The 18,642-nt window shown below is 47.4% G+C and overlaps 1 protein-coding gene across 1 annotated transcript in view; it reads right to left on the bottom strand.

Annotated features, from left to right (window-relative positions):
• Nucleotides 1-18,642, bottom strand: part of SLC25A38 (solute carrier family 25 member 38) — a 547,641-nt gene that overhangs the window by 354,509 nt on the left and 174,490 nt on the right. The gene's annotated exons all lie outside the window — the stretch shown is intronic.

An 18,642-nucleotide genomic window follows, 5' to 3' on the forward strand; every position in this document is an offset into this window, starting at 1 on the left:
ACAATTGCACTGTTGATATATGCACTGCGTGTTTGGTTTGTATTTTTGTTTGGTTGAATAAAATCAATAAAAAAAATTTAAAAAGTTAAATAAAATAAAAGTATGACACCGACACAATGGGTACAAGTGTAAAGCCTTTATGGAAATTGTTGGGGTTGGAGAAACTCCTACTTTGCCCTATAACTAAGATGGGAGTCGTCTCGACCATCAAATAATAAATAACGCATTCCTGGTTGAGTCCATCAAATAAATATGGCCATTGCTAACAAAATCTAATGCCTGCCCGATCTTCTTTTACAAAAAGTGTAAAAAGGAGAAATGTATGCAAAAGGAAAAATCAGTGTTCAAATTAATAAATGTGGTTGAACCAGCTCTCCTCCACATGTTAGACCTCACCGTAAGGTAGTCCCTGTAGGCAGGATAACACACTGGCTCGGTTTCCAACACAATAAACCATTAAAAAACGTGGATTGAGGCCCGTCTGGTCTTCCACGTTAAAGTCTCTTTTTTAAAAAGTTCAAAAAGGCCCCCCTCTGTAGGGCTCAGACCTTTCACCATCCAGTTCACGTGGGCCCCCCTCTGTCGGGCTCAGACCTCTCCTGACAAAGTTCAACACAAATTTGCAAAGAGGCTCCCTTCCCCAAGTTTATTCTACTTCGGTCTCCCTCTGTCAGGCTCAGACCAGTTTCAGAGGTTGAAGACTTTCGAATGCGCGTGGCTTTCTTTACTGACCACCGCAGGACTACTTGGACTAAAAAGTTTACAGTTTAACTTTCACTCTCCCCTTCTCTCAGAGTTAAACTTCTTTATTTCACTTTTGCTGTTCATTCACTTTATCGCTTCAAACAACGTACCTTTCACAGAGTCTTTCGAGTGAGCTACTTCCTTTTGCCAGACCACTCTGTTACTTGTATCGATGATTTCGCAGCTGTCTTTTACTTCGAAGTTCATTCACAGGTCTGCCTTTCCTTGCGTCTCATCCACACGCGTGCAAGCCTTCACTTGCAATGTAATGTTGCTACTTCAAACTTTAACACACACCGGTCTCAGGTCGCTTGCCAACTCACCTGCTGTATGCATCTCTTTCTTGGTTTTGCTTTATCCAATTCACAAGTCAAGGTTAGTACCACAGGCTTGGCATCGCCTTCCCAACTCCGCCGTTCACCCAGAGGGGTCGCTGGCGTCCTTGAAAAAATGCAGTCTTCACTTGTGGTATCTGGCCTTCTCCATGGGTTTTCGTGGCCTGTCCGAGGCAACGACCACCGGTAGGGGGCTCTTGGGATTTTCGACCTGCTGCTCTTCACCCTTTGTCCGTCGCTCTGCTCCGGTTGGCCTTCGCCCCAGAAGTTCTGCTCATACTTGTGTTTTGCCTTGCTCAGAGTGTGTCTTTGGGTTCTGCCTTTTATACGTTAGAGGAGAGCCAATTGGTATCAGGTGTGTGCACTTAAAGTCAAGGGCCTGACCAGATTAGTGGGACATGTCCAGTACGGCGTGTGAAAGTTAATGTTATTCTCAGTCACCCTCTTACTCAGCCCAGTGTTTGTGTACAAAGGGGGGGGGGGGAGTTGGGACCTTGGTGAATCCTAAAAAATAGGATGGGTTGGATAAACAAAATAGGGGGGAATACCGCATCTCACCATCGGCTGCCTCATCCCCACTCCCTGAAGACCCCTCACCCAGGTGATCCTCCCGCACTGGTCCACCCCCAGGATCTGGATCCAAAGGCGATGGCTGTGCCCTGGCCACCTGAGAAAGTGAGTTCCCCGGGGACTAGCGGGTGAGACACCCTTTGGTGTCACATCCAGTCTTCAGACCACACAGTCAACCCAAGGCAACCTAATCTATTCAAATTGCCTTGCAGCTATAGGAACGGACAGGCAACAGTTAATTGGACATTCGTTGAAAGCACCAGTTCGAAAATAACTGAAATTATACCTACCAATTATGGCTAATTTAAAAATCAGCCAAATGTATTGAATCTATTCCAGCGTATACCATCATTAATGATAGTGTGCTCCAATGACATTATTAGTATAACACTTCCTAAAGTCCATAGTCCAAGCAATTGGGCAACAGTAACATTTATATCTTTCATGGTGGTGGACAGCATTATTTCATCAGCGGAATCTGTCAGGAATTTAGACTACAGACTTCAAACATGGCAGCCCCAGGAAAGACAAACGTGTTTTTGTCATTCTGATATACACAACAAAAAGCATGGCTCGACTTGGAGAGAAACTTTAAAATAAAAAATTGTTTTTATTCATTTCCATAACCACAACAAACAATAGCCAACAATAATTACATAATCATTTGCTTCATAATTGCTTCATACTGTTCCCCTCAAACTTCCCAAACCCTCCCACTCCCCTTGCCTGTTCCTTGTTCCATCTTTTATTCATTCTACCACACTGTCGGCAACTTCTTCCTGTGTACTTTGGGTGGCACCATCAGTCTCTTGTTGATCAAACCATGTCACAGTCAATGCAATCCATTGAATAATGTCCGTTTCAAGTTCCTGTCTTTGTACCCCCAGTGCCTTTTCGCACACCCCTGTTTCCGCCATCGACCATTTCCTCAAATCATCCCACCATCTATCAATGTTTGGCTCTGTGGTAGCTTTCCATCGCATTGCTATGCGGCGTTTGTCTAGTATGTAAATTATGTCTTTCATTTTTGCCAGGGTTTTCTTTTTCACGTTTCTATTAAACAAACCCAACATGCAGGCCTCTGGGATTTGGATATCCAAAGTCACACCCCTTCGGGCTACTTTACTTGCCACCCTCCCCCAGAAGGCCTGTATCACCCGACAACCCCAAAACATATGTATTAATCCTGAATTTTCTTCATTACATTTGGGACACACCCGACTCTTTGCTCCTTTAAATTTCGCTATAGCTGCAGGAGTGAGATATGCCCTTTGCGTAGTGTGCAATTGGATTAGCTGTAGCTTGGCGTTCCTAGAAACGTTTTTGTTATATAGAGCTCTCCGTCTCCACTCATCCTCATCAAATGTTTTCCCCAACTCTTCCTCCCACCTTCTCTTGCATTTCAGTTGTGGTCTTGAGGTTCGATCAATCAATACTTCATAGATTCTAGAAATAGCGTGCCCTGCGTCTGAGATATTTATGAGTGTTTCCATGTCTTCACATCCAATAGTCTCCTCTGAGGCGGCAGGCCAGCTATCTTTGATTATACACAATATAGAACTGTGTAGCAGGAATTGGCCCTTGTGTATGGTTGTGATCTCCCTTAGCTCTGTAAAATCCATCCATCCCTTATCATTCCTCAAATCCCCTATCGTCGATATCCCACTTGCCTCACAGTGTGTCCTCACTCTGCTTCTATGTCCATGCGTATCCGACACCACAGGTGCCAAAGGTGTATGTGGCGATATTGGGTCTCCCATTCCCATGGTTCTACATGTCCTCCGCCATAACTGTATTCCGAGCTAAACTAAATGAGGGTGAGCTCCCTGCTCTTTCGGGGGACTCCAAATCTGCTCCCTAAGGAATAGTCTTTTTAGTGCTGGTTGTAAGAGAATTGCGCCCCCAGTGGGGTCATCCGCCATCCATTGCACCACATACTGCAACTGGCATGCCAGAAAGTATAATTCAAAATTCGGGATCTTCAGTCCTCCCTGTGCGTATGGCCTCTGTAATACATGCAATGCCACTCTATGCCTACTTCCTTGCCAAAGGAAGCCCCTGCACGCTTTGTCTAGTTCCGTGAAGAACTTCTTAGGGATGTTGTATGGGACATTTCTAAAGCAGTGCATAAGTCTTGGTAAGGCCACTATTTTTAACAATAACGCTCTGCTTGCCATTGACAGGGGTAGCTTCCCCCAGAACTCCATTGATTTGTTCAAGCCCTCCTTGGCTCGAACAGTGTTCGCTTCATGCTCCAGATTAGGGTCTCGGTATCTATTCAGACCTAAATATTTAAAGGAGTTCCTACTCCATGGCAAGGATAGGACCGGGAGTTCCGCCTCACTTAGAGTCGCCATCTCAGCCATTGCGAATAGACAAGACTTGCTCTTATTTATTCAGATCCCCTTCAGTATACTGAAACTGTCTACCACCTCCAACACGTATGGCAGATTCACCTCCGGCTCCCTAAGGTACAGCAACATGTCAACCGCATACATTGACACTACATGCTATACCCCCTGCATTTCTATGCCTACATCGCTATATTCCTGTCTCAGGAGTGCTGCTATAGGTTCTGCCGCCAGTATATATAGCATTGCGGACAGTGGATACCCCTGTCTTGTCCCTTTATGCAGTTCCCATAGATCGGAAAAATGGTTACCCGTCCTGACTCTGGCCATCGGCTGATTATATATCAGTTTTACCCACTTCATATACTTCGGACCTATTCCCATCCTTAACATGGTGGCATATAACCAGTCCCACTGTGCCGCCCTGTCATTCGTACAGTAGATGACGTGGTGCAATCTTCTCAGATTCCCAGCTATGCTCCTCCCAGGGTCGTATGCTGTTTGATCTTGATGGACAAGGGCCAGTATCACTTTCCTGAGCCTATTAGCCAGGAGTGCAGTCAAGATCTTACTGTCTTGATTTAATAGGGACAACAGTCTGTAGGAGCTACGATCTGCATCATATTTATTTGGTTTGAGGAGTGGGATTATCACCACCTCGCACAAGTTTCCCGGGAGAATACCCAATTCATAAGCTTCACTGTATACCCTGGCAAGTAGTGCTGCCAAAGTATCTGCATAAGCCTTATAGAACTCCCCCGGTAACCCATCCATGCCTGGGGCTTTCCCCGTAGGCAACGTTCGAATGGCATCCATGACTTCTTCAGGGGTAACAGGCTCCTCCTTAATGCTCTTCTGTTGTTCATCTAATCTCGGCAGAGTGATTAGGTCTAGGGTGTCCTGCAGCTCTTCTTCTCTCGCCCTACGTGGATCAGTGTACAATTCCTTGTAATATTCTGAAAAGACCTTGTTTATACCCTCTTGTGTGTTAACCTCCTCTCTGTCTGCGTTCCGGATGGTGTGTATCGGAGCTCTCGCCTTCTTATCCTTATACAACCAGGTTTATCTCCTTGCGCATGGCTTCGATCAAGGTATCTCGCGTAGCTAAATTTACCCAACCTTTACCAATGTGTTATACACAACTGCTGCAGTCTGATCTCTTCCTCCAGTTGGCCTTTTTCCACATCCCCCCGCTGTTCCAATTCCAACAGCCTCCCTTCCGCGTCATTCAGATCTTTAATGATGGCGGTCTGTACTCCCGCAGCTGTGGCTATCATTTCACCTCTAATCACCACTTTATATGCTTCCCAAATCGTGCCCACCCGTTTCACGCTGCCTTCATTAGTTTCCATGAAATCGGCTATGGTTTTTCTAATATGCTTTAGAAACACTTTATCATGTAATGACCCACTTCTCACTCTCCACGTGGGTATGGGTGGTCTAGGGGGTGATACCCTCCAAACTGCTAGCAGGGGAGCATGGTCCAACAAGACCCTAGCCTGGAATTCAGCCACTACTAATTCCCCTATGTATTCTTGCACAGCAAACCAATAATCAAGCCTTGTGTAGACTTTATGAGGGGTGGAAATAGTGTGAGTATTCCCTCATCGCTGTGTGTTGACCTCCAAACGTCTACCAACTGAAAATGTTGTATGAGGGTGCTCAGGAACTTAGCTGGTGGGGCTGGCCTTTTATGCTTAGTGTCAGACCGATCACTAGCGGGGTTCAGGGTACAATTAAAGTCACCACCCCATATAACGGTTCCCACCCTGTAGGGGCCCAGCCGCACATACAGTGACCTCAAAAAAACAGTGGCATCATGATTGGGCGCATAAGTGTTGACTATACAAACCTCCCGATTTTCCAGCATGACATGTAAAATAGCCATCCTCCCCTCATCATCTGTATTGGTACCCAGTCTCTTAAATGGAATAATAGGGTTTACCCATATTAAAGACCCCTCTTGCGTAAATTGAATATGTAGATGCCACCATTTCCACCCTCCCAAGCGCTTCCCAATTTCTTAAGTTTATGTGCATTCAGGTGTGTTTCCTGCAGCAGAGCTATCCCAACCTTTTGTCTTCTCAAGTATGCAAACGCCCTCAGCTGTTTAACAGTTATTTAGACCTCGAACATTCCATGTCATAATTCTTGTCCTTTCAACCATCATGTGCTATTACCCGACCTTCCGGTGTAGCCTTACGACTGCTCCCCGATCTCCCCTGGACAATGTGTAATATATTCTCTATTGTGGCAGGCTGCCTCCCACATCCCCCAACTCCCCCCCCAACATTTAACGAAACTTCCCCCGACTGTAAATGTCCAGCAGTGCCAAGCATGCTTAGACTCCTCCTACTTCTGCTCCTTGAAACTCCCAGTAAATATCCGGGGTTCCTAGTGACCAATGGGTGGGTACAATAGCGTACCCTGTAATGGATAAGGATACGGGGTAATAGGCGGTCTCCATCCTTGCATATTGTTCCTGCTATCAGCCACCTCTTCTAGCTACAGGGTTATTTCCAGTATTCCAGCCATAATTAACCACGGTGGCCCGACTTGGCCAGTCCACTAACATCTAGTCGTTCTAGCTGCTCTGGCCATCTCGAATCTACCGCAGGACTTTCTGTTCCTCTCTCACTGCCGGGCTCACTCCTCAAGTGGTGGGATCTTAGCATTATACATCCAGCCCTGCTCATCCAATGGTGTCTCAAAGAACAGGGCCTTTCCGTTATTAAGGATCTTCAACTTGGCGGGGTAAATTAACATATTTTTGATGGCAGCCTTTTTCAGTCTCACTTTCGTAGCAATGAATTGTGCACAGCTTTTCTCTACCTGAAAGGTATAGTCCGGGTATATCATCAACTTCGTCGAGGCCCTCTGTATGTCTCCCCCATTCCTGGAGAATGCTGGGATCTTCTCTCTGTCCTTATAGTTGAGGACATTTGCTATTATGGGTCTCAGCGGAGCTCCTGGTGGTGGCCTCCTTACCAAATGAGCTGTGTGCACGCTCTATGGTGAACCCTTGAGTGAAATTCCCAGCTCCCAACTCTTGCAGCAGTAGATTTTCTATATAGTTGGTAGTCCATTCCCTCCGGCAGGTTCACAATTCTTATGTTATTGCGCCTCACTCGTCCCTCTGCTTCTTCTGCTCTGCCCTCCAGCAGCTTCACCTTTTGTCTCAAAATGTCTACTTCCATGGACATCTTCTTTTTCTCTGTGGTGTTCCCTTGTACTTGAGTTTCCAGATTGCTTGTTCATTCCGCCAGCCCGCAAATATCTTGTCCTAACAGGTCTACGTCTATCCAGACTTCCTTGATCTTTGATTCGATCGGGGCTTGTGATGCAGCAATGGCTTTTACAATCAGCTGGTTTCCGTGGTCCGCATTTTCCTTTTGGTCCTTGGTCTGTCCCTTGTCGCAATGTTTGCTGGTGTCATCTGCAGTGCCCTCCAATCCCTTAGCAAAGGCTTCCATGGTGGTCTGCTTGCCCTTTGTTTTATTACCTCTCCCTGCCATCAGTTCTGTTAAGCCTCTCGACTTAATTGAGTCTCGTGGGAACCTCTGACCACCGCAGTTTGCTTCCCGTTCTCTCCGGGCTAGTATATGCCTTTTATAGTTCCAAGTACTCGTTACACCACTGTGTACCCTCCGTCCCGGACCTCTATGTGGTGGATCGAGTAGCTTGCTTTGATAAGTGGTGGCTCGGTTGCTATTGCGTCTTCAGTTTGTTAAAGTTCCGTAATCTTCAGTTGCTTTACAGAGGGGCTTGCGCTCCTATTTGCTAGCTTGCTCCCAGCCAGCATCTACATCACAACCTCCTCTGGTTGTGCAGCCCATCTGACGACTTTCGTGCACTTGTTCAGGGTGACACTACCAAGATATGGCACTGGGTATAGCTTGGCGTGGTCGTGGCAGTTCATATTTGAAAAGACTTGCCCCAACTCCCCTGGGGTGCTGTGGTCTTACATTCTGTGCACTTTAACTGCTCTGGGATAGACTCAGCTGAAGCGAGTCAAGTCTCCTGTTGTCTGAGCCCTTTAGTGTAGAACAGCAGCTTCCGATGTTTTCCGACTGGGAAGTGCCTCCCCAGCTCAGCTGTCCATTCGGGAGCCTCCCTCCCAGTAATGCTGCACTCCTCGCTCCGCACACCGGCTGCTCCTCTCCTTCGAATTATGTGGGCCGTGCTGATTCGCTGAGCCGTCCCGCTGTTCCCTGCAGGAGGCTGTCAGGGCATTTTTGCCTGGCTTCGATGGTGGCAGCCTCCAGCATATACTGCTTATGCGTGTGGAGCTCCAGCTTCACTCCACAGTACACGTCTCGCTTCTGGTTTCCTCGCCTCACCCAGGCTGCCACAGATACGTGTCCCCTCAGTTTGGCATCAAAGTATCCTTGCTCGCTGCAGTCGCGGACCAGCCCTGCAACGTTCAGCTGTTAGCATGCGCTTTCACTGGCATTTCTCAACTGATCTGCCAAGCCACTCACGACTACATCACAGTCCTTCGTTTGGCCGCGTGGCCATCTTGCCTATAATAACCACGCAACCCACAAACTTTTGGGAGCTTGCAACTCAGTATCTACACCTCGTCCAGCCTCCAGCTTGCATCTTTTCGGCACCTGACCTTCATGCATCCATATATGCATTTAGAAGTCGAATCGCTAGTTTCTCTCTCTGTTGCGTTGTAGCATCATTTCTGTTCAGGAGGAGCTCAGACAGAGACACGTCCTAATGCATGGCTTCGTAGCCACACCTCGACTTATAGAGAAACTTTACGTACAAATAACCAATTTCCATCACGATTTTGTCATCCAGCTGAAGTAGGCCAATTGTGCATGGTCACTGACGAATATGATAATTGGCATTGTAGAATTTTACCTGCATTTACTTTACTCTCATGGAACACCCGAGGGTTCAGATCCTTCTTAATACAACCAACCTGACTAAAGGCCATTAGTTCTACTGATCTATTCATTTTATGACAGATTTGGTTGACATCTTCTTTCGTTCTTGATGGATATCAGATATTTACACAAGCTGTTCGCAAATCAAGCAAAGGGCGGCCGAAGGGAGGATTGTGTGTTGTTTAAAGGTTTGCTTTGAGGCCCACTATTACGATGTAGGAACTGCAACTATTAATTGCATGGGCGTTGCTGTCCAAAGAATCCCCACTGCCGATGCTACGACTCTTCTCCTTAACCTCTATGACCACGCTGATGGTGCTCATAAAGCAGCACTGCTATCTCAGATCATAGAGGTCTTGCACGGTTGGGAGCCATCTATTCCAGGGGGCAATATTATATTGGCAGGAGATCTAAATGCCCATTGCATTGGTATCGAAGATTAACTCAGGTTGGAATCGGGGGAGGTGGTCAAAAGTAAATATAGTCTGGGGTTATTATATAAAGGACGCAAAAGGGCAGAGATGTTTTCGGGCTTTGGCCTTGAACCTCTCCTGCCTTCTGATTGTGATACTCTTCTGGAAGTAATGACCGAGAGGGACAGGACTAGTGCCACTTGTCTTGATAGTATTTTTGTCTCTAGGAGTTTACGTCGAACACTAGCTAGATACGGGATCAAGCACACTACATTGAGCGACCATGTGATTTTGCACGTTACTTTAGATATTGAGACACTGAGTATTGTGGCAAATGCATTAACAAAAGTCACTTGCAATACCCAGGGAAACCATATAGTGCGGACCAAAGTAAATATTGGCAAAATCAATACATTAGCAGTGGCTAGCCCTTCCAAGTCGGCAGAATTACTACAAGCTGCAAACTTGGATATGTCAGCTTTATTAGCCATATTTTGGCTTCAGGTTAGTTGCAAAAAGTCATGCTGACACAACGAAATGGCCCATTGCCTATTTTTGACATGGACACACACACACACGGACACGGACACGGACACACACACACACACGGACACACACACACACACACACACACACACACACCTCTCCCCCCCCTGCGTCACGCCTTAGCAAAGATCAAAAGAGACGCAACTATTTCTTCGGCTGTCTCAAAAGCCAAAACAGCCAAACACCAGACCAAATATAAAAATTGGCTGAGGCTACACCAGCACAGTATACATAACACCAACTGGAAGATGGTATACGCTACAATAAAGAAGCACGATGCCAGGAAGTTCTGGCATCTACAACGCTACCACCTTTCAGCACAAACGCCCCAAGAACTATGCATCATCTCAGAACAGGCTTGGACGAGCACATAAAAAAAATTATATCACAATCCGTCTAGCTCCTGCGAGGAGGTCAAGTTGACAAAACCGGTCACTCGCCTGGGTTGACTACAGTTCGACTTAGACATCTTGGCTATTATAGCTAAACTAAAAGCATCTACGGACCCTGGCCCTGATGGGTTAGCAAACACAGTCAAATCGCAATCCTTCCTTTTGGGGCAACCTATTGTTGCTCATGTTCAATGACATCATCAGAACTGGTATTATAACGAGCAGTTAGAGATGGTCTATTTTTTTTATCCCAGTTCATAAGAGGGGAAATTGCACCGAGCCAACAAACTATCGACTGCTAACGATGCTAGACACTAGCAGCTAAATATTTGCTACCATCCACCTGAAACTGCTTACTAAATGGGCAGACATAGCCAAATAGTTAAAATCGAAACAAATAGGGTGAAGAAAGGGAAGAAGCACTACCCATGCCATGTGGGCTCTACAGCTCTTGTCAGCAGATGTGCTGTATGGAACTGATGGTTGTGAGCTAAACTTGAGCGGTGGGGTATAGATCCCATTTTGTTATACTATATAAAGTTGCTATATGCCGACACAAAAAACAGTTAGGCTTACCCAGGATGGAACCATCTCAGCCCCGGTCACCACGGTCAACACGAAAAGAGAACTCAAGCATGGGTGCATGTTAGCACCCTCTCGTTTAAACTCTACGTGGCTGACATGGATGAATTCTTGACGAGCTGCAAAATGTTTCCCCCTTTACATAGGTGAAGAATCCTTGCCCTGGATTACCTTTGCAGATGACAAAGTCTTGCTAGACAGGACACCTTTGGGCCTACAGGGTTTGATTGATGCGCTCTACTTTTACGCAAAGCAAGGTTTTACAGATCAATGTGAAAAAGAAGCGTATAGTAAAACTTGTTTGGCACATGGGTGGTGAAAAATTGCAAACCGTTTATCAATATTTGTATCTAGGCTTGCCGTTTTATAGTGCACCCAAAGTCCATCAATATAGGCACCACATTTCGCTTAAAACGATACGTAAATGACAGGCAATTAAAAGCTTGATAGCAAATGTTGGCGGGGGGTCCATTGTGGGATACCTCGAGGTCTACAAGAAGGTTGTAGTACCTAGCATATTACATGCTATGGAAACTTTGACGAGCACCCAGGTGAGATGGTAGAAAATCATTGCGGGCAGGCTGTTGAGGTTCTTGTTGGGGCTTTCTGCAACAGTGCTTGTGAAAGCATTGCGTTTAGAATGGGGTACCATCTCTCTACTCAATTTATGGAAAGTTATTTTGCTGTAAAATGCTGAGAAACATACTATTGGCACAAGAAGTGGATGGAACTATGCAAACCTTTTTTGCAGCACTCAGTGGACGCAGACCAGACAACTCTGCTCAAGAGAATTTGGTCCTCACAGTTACTAAACATCTTGAAGCCATTGGTTTGCAACGCAGTGATTTGTTAGATGCCATGAATTTCCATCTTAAACTCAAAAAGAAATCAATAGCTTGGGACCGCATGCCCTCAGTTGATTAACTTGTAACCAAAAACTGCTATGCCCTGTATGCTACACGGAGATTTCAAGGTTTAGAACCGCTTAGCTACCTTACTAAAATAAGTAGCAATAAACGTAAGCGATTCCTCTTATGCTTGTGCTGGAATGTCCTCCCGGTACTCGAAGCCACAGGATCTTGGACTAAAATACTGCAAGAGCAGAGATTAACAAGTTACTTACCCCTGGTAACGCTCTTTCGAATGGATGTTCCTCCCACGCATACATCATCTTATGATAATTATCTCTCCAGCTTCAGCTGCTTTGGAAATTGTTCGACAGAGGGCGCTGTGTGCAGGGTCATCGAGTCGATGTCCCTCGAGGGCCTCCGTTCGACATCATCATCAGTATAAATAGCACATGCAGCAGATGTTGACTTCAGCTCTGTTTTTACCACGCCTGAAGAGGAATTACCAGGCGTACCCTAGACCGTAGGCTCACAGAAAGCGTAAAATGTAAGAGCACGTAAATTGTACGGCGGAGTAGGCTGAGAGGGGCGATGAGGAATACAAGGGAGGAACATCCAATCGAAAGAACGTTAAAGTAAATTGTTCTTCGAATGGATTGTGGCCTCCCGCGTATTATGATAGACTCCCAAAGCAGTCATAATTTGGAGGTGGGAGTACCAATTAAATTTAGATCTAATCATGGACTGGACGAAGGACCGCTTTTGCAAATTGTCCTCCCTGACGGGAAGATGAATCCAGGCAGTAATGTCTTTCGAAGGTATGGCTAGATGACCAAGTGGCCGTTTGTAAAGACTGGAGGGGGGTGTCTGTACTCCTACTCTCTATATGGCACAGAGGACCCCAGCCACGATTCTCTACAGGGTGGCGCAGGTCGAGCAATCAAGGCCCATCTTCTCAGAAGGTGATGCGGGCTGGTTCTTAAGTACAGTGTAGTCCCCAAGCACCCACAAAGGGAAGTCTGCACACTGTATTTGTGAAAATACAGTCTTTATATAATTAAGGTTCAAAGTTATATACACAATCACAATAACTCACTTTGTGCTCAGTTAATCTACAATGGCAAATATATACAGTTGTAAGTGGTACAACAATTATTATCAGATTTCATTAAAGTGCATCAACTGTACTCTGGTCAAATGTCACACAAATCAATTTATAAAGGTAACCAACAATAGACATGAAGGGAAAGCAGTTGGTTAGAACAATTGGCAGAATACTGGCCCCTACCATAGACAGTTCTGTGTGGACACCCCCCCCCCACAGATAAAGATATATCACAAGCCCAGTCCATATATTGTTCAATGAGTCTTATTTCCTCTAAAGTGTTTCTACCACCCCAATGTACCTGGAATAGCAGAGTTCCTCGAGGAGGAGTCGATGGATCCTTCTTGAGTGACTCCCTTTAAAGCAGGAGCCATGGATCCTCGATGGGCCTCGAAGAAGGTGAACTTGGCGGCGAGGCAGCAGCTTCAGTCCCAACGGTGCTCGTCGACGATGAGTCGAAGACGTCCTGCAAGGATGAGGCGTGCGGGGCACCTCGATGTCAATAGTTCAAGATCGCAAAGAGTTTGTGAAGAACTGTGGCCCAGCAAGGGCGTTCAGTCAGTCGTCCGGCGTCTCTACAGTCTTTGGGTGGCGGGAAACCCACCGGTGGATGCTCCTCGGCGCGTCGACGGCCTGGCCTTCTCCAGCGGGATAAAGCGGTTGGCGGTGCGGACTAGCGCGTCCGGGAATCAAATGTCTTAGGCAAAGGAGCATTGCGGCTCCAGTCGTCGACGGCACAGCGTCAAGCAGTTCCTGCTTCTGGGCAACTAACTTCCACAGGCCTCCAGCGGTTATAGCAAACCAGTGAACCCTGGTCAACGGCTGTACGGTGCTTCTATTCATTTCTCGTCGGCGATCACAGTCTCCGTATGATAGTCTTTCGTAGGCTGACTTCAAAGGCGCTTCGGCGAAGGTGAGCAGTGCACGATGGTCCCTCGTAGCTCGAGAAGAGGGTTTCTAACCAGGTCCTCTCTGGATCAGTTCTTGAAGACACAGAAGCTTTCAGATCGATGAAGTAGAGCAACAGCACTACTTCTCTTCCAGCACGGCTTCAAGGTTAAGCTTCAGTTTCAATGTCAGTTTCAACTCCAGCTTCTGAACGATTTCTAGCAGCGAGGGGCCCCCAAATATACTGTTGATCTCCCATTCATTCTGCCGGGTCACACTCAGGTAACCAATCACTCAGAAGGGCATTCAGGCAGTCAGCCAGCCAATCAGGCGCCTGGTGCATTTAGGCCATTCTTCTCCATCCACACACTCGCAACACAGAATGTGGATTCGGACAAGTACCACGCCATCCAACACTACACTCTGCATTCATACCAGTTTCAGGCAGGGTTGTCTCAGTCATTGTGTCAAACACCAGATACTAGGACAGCCACAACACAAAATGCGTATTCGTCACACACTCCATTCACCCAGGTCCCACCTACAGGCGTACCCACAACATACAGTCGTTGGGAAGGCTCCAGCCAGTCTGGTCGGCACTTCCCTACAATACCATATATGGAACTTCCACCCAAAAGCCAGTCAGGGGGAAGGGACAGAGTCAGGGCTTCCCGGGACATCGGGAAAACGAAGGTAACAAGTGATGGAAGGCAAGATGGCACGGGGGCCATCTTGTTTCCATCAGGAATCAACTGATTCCAATGACACGGCCTGGGCATCCCAAAATGGAGGACACTCAGGGCACCTGTCAATTCAGCATGGAGCTGCCACCAGCCCATACCCTGCTCTGTGGGCCACACACAGGTGCCCAAAAACATACACTAGGGGCACAGGGTTGTACCCCCACCCAGGGGTGCCATAATGGTATCCCATGGGTCTGTACACCAAACCAAAAGAGAGCTGCACATGAACTCCTGCGCCGAAAACACGACTGAACACCCGATAAAAAGCAGTAAAGGACAAAGATATTGTCATGATTCCCGCCCCTCATGTCCCCAGCCCTCCAAGATGTCAGGCTGGAGCCAGGCCATGATCACCTACATGGCCCTCAAGGGCCTCTCCATCCCACCAAAGACCCACTTGGAGTCAGACTTGGCGCTTGTGGCACCAGACTCACTCACTCCCATAGGATAACAATAAGGATTGGACTTGTAGTGCATTGATGGGGACAAGATGGATGCCCCCACATATTTCGGTTCCCAGAACTGCATGTGCAGTCTAGTTTTTTGGGTGTGGTTCAGCCCAGAGACACCTGGGATACCCAGAGACTATTTAAGCCTCGCCCAGGCTGAGAAACATGCTTTGTGTTTTCTGCACCTGCAGCGTGACACTCACCATGTTCGGATCGGTCTCCAGTAGGCCTGCATCTTCCTTCTGCGCTCAGCTCCTGCAAGAAGAGCAAGAACAAGAACAGCCTTACCTTGCGGCGCTTCTGCCCATCATTCATCGCTCCTTCTGGTCTGCGGGCATCTTCGGCGGTGTCATTCTTATCCCGGCACGCCGCTTCCTAAGGAAAAGGGGAAAGAACAGAAAAAAAGGCATTAGTAAGCATTCAGCAAATCTTCACTTATTTTTAAAGACTGTACGAGCTTCAAATGCTTACCCGAATCCCAGCCGCTCTGGGGGAACTCTGTCTCCGGAACTTCTCATCCATCTGCAAGAGGGAAAAGACACTCCAGGTTAGTGTAGAAACATCTAGAGGCGCCACAAAAACGCGCATACTCACCGCATTTCTTCTTCATAACCGGCATCCAAGCTGAAAACGTCGCGGAACCTAAAAGACACAGAAAAAGAACTCAGTTCAATACAAATACGAAAGGGTTGCATCGCAAATCACGCTCTCACTCACCTTCAGCGCTACTCATCTCAGCAGCACGTCGCCATCCCCGGACGCCGGCCATCATCTAAGAAAGGAAAGGAACGAAGTTAGAGAACTGTTCAAAAGACTCATTATACTTACCTGTCGGACTCTTGCCAGTGAAGTAACTAGGGGTAACGCTCACCTGATTCCCACGGAGGCGCTGACCCAAACTGGACTGCTACAGTTGCTTCTATGACTATGATGAGGTGTAGAACTCGGAAGACGCTCTGGGCAGGACCTCCGAATATTGACTGTCTGGCTTGTAAGTGAGTTTTCTGCAGGTGGAAGAAAAAGGGGTAATTACAAGCTGGTTGGATAAGTTCTCCCACCAATCTTCTGCTTTTCCCACTTCTTGGTTCTCGACTGGTCTCCACGAACTCTCACCTTTGGTTTAGTAAAGCCAAGCTCTCCATCCTGCTTCTGGTGCAGGGGCGCGTCGAATCCAGTTACGTCAGTGTTTAGGCTCAGTGTCCTTTTGTGGCTTGTAATAGTCCTTCAGGTGCCGAGGAGCTGTTGGCGACACCACCACTGCTGTGCAAGAAGAGGCTCGTGAGTATAGAAGATCTGAGGCCGCTTCTGAAGGAGCACCCTTTTATAATGTCCTTTTCTGTCTTTCAGGTGCCGAGATGCTGTGGGCGATGCCGCCGCTGTTGCACGTGCGGTGGCACGTAAGTATAACTGAATTGTGTCCGTTTCCAAATGGGCGCCTCTGATAATGTCTTTTCCTTCCTTTCAGGTGCCAAAATGCTGAGGGCATGCTGCCGCTGCTGCGCGTGAAGAAGCGCGTAAGTATTACTGAATTGTGGCCACTTCAAAATGGGCACCTCTAATAATGTCTTTTCCTTTCTTTCAGATGGCGAAATGCTGAGGGCGATGCTGCCGCAGCTGCGTGTGAAGAAGCGCGTAAGTATAACTGAGTTGCGAACCCTTCGGCTCGGACACCACTAACAATGTCTTTTGTCTTCCAGGTGCTGGGATGCTGCCGAAGCGAAGGCCGCGGTAAACTCTGGTGTGATCACGGATGGATAAGGTAAGCGAGCGCAGCTGCGAGCGTGTTGCCCGTTTTCTAACCTTATGTCTTTATTTGCAGGTTGTCGGAGACTGGACTCTTGTGGCTGAATTCTGGTGAGTAGATGTTCCTGTGCCTTTTCTTCATCCACAGGTTGCTGCTCGAGAAGCTGAGGGTGTGTCTGGACCTGGAATGCAGGAGCCGTCTCGGTGAGCGTCCTGCTGCTATTGCAGAATAACGCGAAGCACATGAATTCTATCGGGCGTGGTTTAGATAGTGGAGAAGTGCTTTGGTGCGTATTCTTCCTCCAGCCTCACCCAGGTAAGAAAAGAGTTCCTGTAACAGAGGATTGGTCCCTCCCAGCTAGTGGCTGGGACTTCACCCAGCTTGGATTGTTCTAGGTGAGTATGCAGCATGGTCTGCCACAGGTAAGTCCACCCAATCACTACTGCACACTTTAAGAATATGAGCCCGGCGCCCATGGCGCCGGGACTGTGGTTCTTTATGAGCCTGGCGCCAGAGGCGCCAGGACATGGTCCAAAGGGCCCCTGTAGGGGTCTGCTGGAACCGGGGGTGTGGATGATGAGCCTGCTTCCGGGGACGCTGGGCCAGTCTTGGCTCCTCGGGAGTAGCGCTCATGACAGCACCCCCCCCTCAAGGCCCCTCCCAAACTTGTCCTCCCCGGGGGTTTTGGTTTATCGGGAAAGGTTCGGTGGAATTTCCTGACTAGACGAGGAGCATGGACGTAGTCATAGGGTTCCCAGGATCTTTCCTGGGGTTCGTAGCCTTTCCAGTCGATTAGGTAGAATAGTTTTGATTTGATGATCTTGGAGTCCAAAATTTTTTTAACTTCAAATTCGGGCTCTCCATTCACCTGAATGGGTTCTGGAGGTCTGGTCAGTCTGGTTCCAGGTTGCATGGGTTTCAAAAGAGATACGTGAAACACAGGATGTATTCTCATATGGGTTGGCAAATCTAATTTAACGGCCACTGGATTAATTATGGCCGTAATTGAATATGGTCCCAGGTATTTGGGGTTGAAGGTGCGAGGTCCTTTTAGCGATAAATGTTTGGTGGACAACCAGACTTGATCCCCAACCTGGTATTGAGGGGCATCGCTTCGGTGTTGGTCTGCTCCTTTTTTGTACCTTTCTTTAGCTTGTTGTAGATGTGCAGTCGCTTCTTTGAAAGCTTGGGTAATAACGGAGTGCAACTGATCTACGGCGGGTGTTCCAAGATCTTGAGGTGGGTCGAGGTTGGAGGTTCGAGGATGAATTCCATGCAAGATGTAGAAGGGACTCTTCCCGGTTCCCGAATGAACTGAATTGTTGTATGCATATTCAGCTATCCAAAGGATGTCCTTCCAGTTGCTTTCAGACTGTTGTAGCATGCATCGTAAATATTGTTCGGGAGTCTGGTTTGTTCTCTCGGTTTGCCTGTCGGTCTGGGGGTGATGGCTGGTTGAAAGTCTTACATCGGTTTGAGCTGACCGACAACAACTACGCCAAAAGTGAGAAATAAACCGGCTTCCTCTATCAGAGATTAGTACCGACGGGAAGCCGTGTAACCGGACAATGTTTTCAAGGAATTCTCCGGCTAGTACTGAAGCTGAAGGTAAGCCTTTTAGCGGAATGAAGTGGGCCATTTTAGAAAACAAATCCACAATAACGAGAATAGTGTTGTACCCGGAACAAGAGGGTAAGTCTGTGATGAAGTCCATGGAAAGGGTATGCCAGGGACACGGTGGAATGTCTAATGGTTGCAGAAGACCAGCCGGCCTTTTCTTTTGACCCTTGTTTTGAGCGCACACACCACAGGACATCACAAATTCTTTTATGTCTTTTCTCTATGAAGGACACCAGAAGTGTCTCTTCACTTTTTCTGTGGTTTTGGCGATGCCAGGGTGACCCTCCATTAATGAATCATGATAACAGGAGATTACCTGTTTTTGTAAATCGGCGTGTGGTAGGAATAATCGTCCTTGGAAATAAGGCAAGTCATGGTTTACGGTGAAGTTCTCTCCTCTTTGTAACCAGCTCT

The sequence above is a fragment of the Ambystoma mexicanum genome, chromosome 3q (genome assembly GCF_040938575.1).
Source record: "Ambystoma mexicanum isolate Mex_15411 chromosome 3q, UKY_AmexF1_1, whole genome shotgun sequence".
Classification (NCBI taxonomy): Eukaryota; Metazoa; Chordata; class Amphibia; order Caudata; family Ambystomatidae; genus Ambystoma; species Ambystoma mexicanum.